Genomic DNA, 5,513 nt, shown 5'->3' with positions numbered 1-5,513 from the left:
GACATAAGGAGGAACTTCTTTACTGTCTGATCCCTGAAGGTCTGGAATAGACTGCCACCGGAGGTGGTTCAAGCATCTACTTTGAACACCTTCAAGACACATTTGGATGTTTATCTTGCTGGGATCCTATGATTCCTGCTGATTTCCTGCTCCTGGGGCAGGGGGCTGGACTTAATCTTTCAAGATCCCTTCCAGCTCTAATAATTAAAAATAAAAAAGAATAATAATAAAAAACAAACAAACCAAAAAATACTGGAAGAGCCCAGACACATCCCAAATTAGGTTAAACAATTAGACATGCTCAGTAGCTGTTTATGAGGATGCAAGGTATGAGACCATATACCTGTACTGTTTTGGATACAGAAAAATGCTGTTCTAACTTACTAGACAAGCACCCCCCTTCCTCCCCTTCCCACACCCCAGTATGGATTCAATTCCCTGATCTAAATCTGACAGATTAGGAATTTGAACTAGGTCCTGCTTCCATCTCTCCCATCCAGTAATCACCACCCAGTGACTACTGGGTATTTTCAGGCAGGACCCTCTCTATTTTGTAGACGTGGTTTAGGTGCCTTAATTCAGAGTTTCCAGCTCAGGATCCTAAGCAGAGGAAACCACTTGCCTGGCAATAGTATTAGGCACCTGTCAACACTGGCCAGTCTCTTTCCCCATCCTTTTCCTTTGTATTTCATACCTGGGAAGCTTAAATGTTCCCCACAGCACCAGTGATCCCTACTTTCTTGAACTGTATGGGGAGCTTGGTTGTCTAACTAGAGGCTGAGGACTTCACTAGATGGTAAAGTGCCTGGCAGCTAGGAATTCAGCACTTTTTTACTTTTGAGGACCTGAGTTTATCTGCTTTAAACTGAGATGCTATTGAGTTGAGGTAAGGATGGAGTTGAGTGAGATGAAGTATTGTGAATTCTTACCATAGTCAGTGGGGTTTATATGGAAAGATGGTGTTCTGTTGAATTACATCTGTATGGAGATCTGGTATATTTTATATACTAAGCCTCAAACCATTCTGGTTATAGGCTATAGATTTGTATGCAGTTCCATCAGGAACTGAGGGTCTGTAAGCAATTAATCAAATGAATGGATTGATGCTAGGTATGAAGACCCTAGACTCCTTGCTTGCTGGTGGGATTTCAAGTGCTCTGAACAAATTGAGATGCTCATATATTTCTCAATCTTTGAGAAGTCAAGCTGACACCTTGCATATTAAAATCATATTAAAATCACTCTCTATAGAGATGGATAAATCACCCGTAGAAGGTCATCAGAAGGGAATATGAAAATAAATAGATTATATTGAAGCCATGCTTTTAAATTGAAATATGTAATAGCAACAAATAGGGGAGGTCCGCATGAGAAACACTTGTAGAATTACTGTGTAACAGCTTTTGTTTAAACATCCTTCACAGTATTCCAAATACTATTTCCTATATTTTACATTATTTGCAATGTTTTATGTGCATGCAATATTTGTTTACTAAGAAATTACTGATATATATGGCATTCTGTCTTTGAAGTTAATTGGGAGCTTTCTTATATCAGGATTTTAAGGAGAAATTGTTGCACAGAATTAAAAAAAGAAGCCCTGAAAAAGCAAAACACCTGTCTATTCTTAGTCAGGAGTTAAGCTGAAGTGAAGGACAAAGGAGAATACAATGGAGCAATGGATAATGTTGCCTCAGTGTCCCCTATCCTTTTACACTTACTCAGTGATAATTTACAGTACTTTTTATTTGATGAATCCGTCACTTCACCTTCCCATGACTACAGTGATCATGAATAAGCATGGATGTCACCGTAGAAACACCTAGAAGCAAGCTTTCTTTTTCAGATACCCCATTGATACATATTTCTGGTACCTAAAAAGACTACATACCTAATAGAAACGTTTTGTAAACTAATAGGCACAGGCTATTAGTTTTGAAAACCACAGACACTATGCATTTTTAAGTAATAGCCCCAACCGGTTAGCATACATCTAATACTGTTGACTTCCTTTACTCTTGATACTGCATACCTCCTGTGGCACTTGCCTTATTATTAATTCATGGCTCCACATAAATGTTTCCCTTTCTGTACAGAAATGTGCATCATGTACCCACAGCATGGATCCTTATCTGTTGTACTTGTTCCATTCACCAAGCTTACAATGACATCAGTGAGTGCTCTATGTGCAAAGAGAATATGGATTAGGCAGTGCAGTTTAGAGAGGAAAGCATTACATTAGATGTGAAGGGGAAGAATTTCAGGATTAATACTCTTTCCTGGTAAAAACTACCAATCACCTTGAAAATGACTGGTTCTTATTATATCATTTTGATGTACAGATCTCAAAGGTAATCAGCATTATTATTCCCATTTCCCATTAGGGGCAACAGATGCACAGAAGATGAAGTGAATTCTTCAAGCTCCCTCAGCAAGTCAGTGGCAGGTACAGGAAGAGAGCACACCTCCCAAATCCTAGTCCAGTGCTCTATTCACTATAAAACACAGCCTTTGGGAGCCATCAATTTTGTAACATTTTCACCTGCTCATGACTGGGGATGAATGAAATGGCAGTGTGGTATACCCAGGTTAAAGTTAGCTAATACGCTACATCAGTGGTTCTCAACCTGTCTAGACTCAAGACACCCCTCCATAACTTTTGTTAACTGAATGGCGCCCCATTTCAAAACCAAGTTTGTTATTGCAGCATTATCTCCTTGTAAAGGGCCCAGGAGCAGCCAGGCAGGGAAAGCCTGAGTTTATTTCTTCACAGTTGCTTATCTTCTCAAACCTCATAACACCCTTCAAAAGATCCTGTGGCAACCTAGCTGAGAATCACTGCCCTATATCACTATCAGTCACTGATTCCAGCCTCTCCCTGGATCTGACAATACACTAACCCAGCCTAACTCTTCCTAGCTTTCCACTGTCTGTCTTCTCTAATTTCCTCCCAAGAATCATTTCTTGTAACAATGACTTCCCTCATATCGTCTGCCAATTATTTCTGTGGTCTCCCTCTGGGCCTCATTGTCAGCCCTCCATGGTACCCTATTCTTATGTATATACCATGTGCCCAGACCACATCAGCCTTCATTTTTCTAAGCTAGTTCCCCATGCTAATTTGTTTTCTTAAAATCATCATATGCCACAAGTATATTTCTGTTATTTCTGTGCTCTCATAAAAACTGCTGCATTTGAAACTTAGAAAGTGCATTATTAAAAAACAGAGAAGTATTGGGCAAGTAAAAGCAACTAAACACTTTGGAAGAGATTGAATAATTCTCTCTACTACTTTCAGGTTCCACATTAAGGTTCATACTTCCATAGGGTCCTTGGGACTGATGTTTTTCTTCGGTATATCACTGTTTGTAATGGAAGCTCTTCCTGATTCACACCAGACTCAGAAGAGAACTGGCCCTCTTAGACATCTCTACTCCAGCTGTGGAAAATTATAGTAGTAGTCATACTAATGAATACTGCGAGATTTTATAATGCAATGGTATAAAGGCCATTAGCACAGGTGTTTGTTTCAGACACCCGCTGCTGCAATAACATTTTTCTTCAAAATTAGCCAATGAAATTTTCCCAGTCATTCTATTTTAACTTTGTTTCACTAAATCCGAGAGTGATGAACCACTGAAAGTTCACAGCACTGTTAAAACGTACACCTGCTAGCTCAAAAGCTGTTCTAAGACTTGAACAATTTCCACTCAGGGTGAAAACAGATGTTGCCTTTTGTTATCTTTGTGCTGCTATAAGCATTTTTATGGCAGCACAAAGGCCATGGCAATCCCTTGCTTGATATTTGTTGCCATGCCCCTTGTTACACCACAAATGTCCAAAATCTGTGGCCACAACAAAGGTGATATCAGTTTGTGCCACTATTGAGGGGTGGATGTCTATTTACTTTATGGTGCAAGAGCATGGGCAGCAAGGAGCCACACATGTTCTCCAGCTGCCCTGGGAAGATGCTCTGGAGCTGGGGGGGCCTGATGCTGCGCAACCCAGGAATTCTAATGCAGGATCAGGCCCTTCAAGCCCCAGAAGCACCTGACCGGCTTTCCCTTCTTACCTTGCACTACAGCCTATCATCCTTACAAGTCTTCATGATTTCCTCTATATCTAAATGTAGAGGCCTGGCAGGAGTACTGTTCTACCTGTTGAGCTCCCATATTAAAACCTATGGACTAGGAGAAGGATGAGACAGGATATCATTATGGATGGCGCTGGAAATTATGTCTGTAGCAGTCAAAGCAATAGGGAATACAGGTAAACGCCTCTGAGCTGGGGAGCACTGTTCTCTCCACTTTCATTGGCTAGCAGGTTAGAGTGCAACTCTGTCACAGTCCAAGCATAAGATCACTGTGATGAGCCAAGTGGTAACAGATGTTCCACTGCTCAGGATCTGGCTGGGTCTGCATGGGGAATAGTACAAGGACAAAGCTGCATGAGCAACAGATTCCCATCTGACTGCCACAGCCCTGCTTGCTGTCCTCCTCCTAGCCCAATACAGATTACAGTAGGTGGGCAGGAAGAAGGGACAGAGGTGTAACTGGATTCTTGAGTGCCTGCAGTGGCAGCAACACATAGGACAGCATTAAGTGACAGTGGCCAGCCTGGCAATACAGCTGCTGCTATTTTTGCACACCCACTGCCAGGGGCTAGTGCCTCAGAACCTGCCCCACCCCCATTCATTACATGACTGAGTGGAGCAGGCTAGCTTGGAGCATGGAGGCTTTTTTTCTTCCTCTGTTCAGCATCAGGGAAGGAAGAATATATCAAAATTACCATAACAGGCTCCCTAGAGATTTATGGGCTAGATTTTGGCCACAGTTCTTTCTTATGTCTTATGTATTCAGTGGGAGTTTTCCCTCCTTTTTGTTTGTGGATGCAGTTAAATAAAGCAGCAAGTTGCCTGCTACTGCTCTGAGTGTGGTTTGAACGGAGCGTTCCATTTAAAAGAAATTTAGTGCGAAGGAGGAGAGAGTTTATGAGCATCACACCCAGCCCACATAAAGGATGAGCAGCCAACACAGGAGAATATGTGAATAAACAATAGTGGCTGGCAGAAGAATGGAGGTAGAGAAGATAGAGAATTGGGAAATGGGGATGGGTGGGTGACAATGAGTTGGGGGAAGAGAACTAAACCAATTAGGGGACTGGAGACAGGATCATAAACTAGAGAAACCAGCAGAGAATCTGCTCTCCCTCCTTTTGACAATCTGGTGCAGTTCTCTCCCTTTCCTCCCTAAAATGTTTGGGAGAGTGTGCAGGCAGAAAGTTAAGCAAGGACATCACAGCAGTAAATCTCCCTCTCTCTCTCCTTTTCTTGTAACGACTTACAGGAGAAATATTCGAGAAAATTATGCTGGCACACATCCAGGAGGGGCCAGCAGGGGACTGCGTGCTTAGGGGCAACCAACATGTGTTCATCAGTGGCAGGTCCTGTCAGACCAACCTGGTGGCCTTTTATGATCAGATCACCAATCATTAGATGCAGGGGTAGCAGTGGA

The 5,513-nt window shown here is 42.1% G+C and overlaps 1 long non-coding RNA gene across 1 annotated transcript in view; it reads left to right on the top strand.

Moving 5' to 3' along the window:
• LOC109321238 overlaps positions 1-5,043 on the top strand; it is a 33,268-nt gene extending 28,225 nt beyond the window's left edge. Inside the window, exons 2-3 of the long non-coding RNA XR_002104004.1 lie at positions 2,385-2,446; positions 4,895-5,043. This is a non-coding gene — a long non-coding RNA (uncharacterized LOC109321238). The remainder of the gene's footprint in view (positions 1-2,384; positions 2,447-4,894) is intronic.
• Positions 5,044-5,513: the final 470 nt, after the last annotated feature.

Source organism: Crocodylus porosus, unplaced genomic scaffold (assembly GCF_001723895.1).
Source record: "Crocodylus porosus isolate Cpor-Errol unplaced genomic scaffold, CroPor_comp1, whole genome shotgun sequence".
Lineage (NCBI taxonomy): Eukaryota > Metazoa > Chordata > Crocodylia > Crocodylidae > Crocodylus > Crocodylus porosus.
This window is presented reverse-complemented; position numbering and strand designations above follow the sequence as displayed.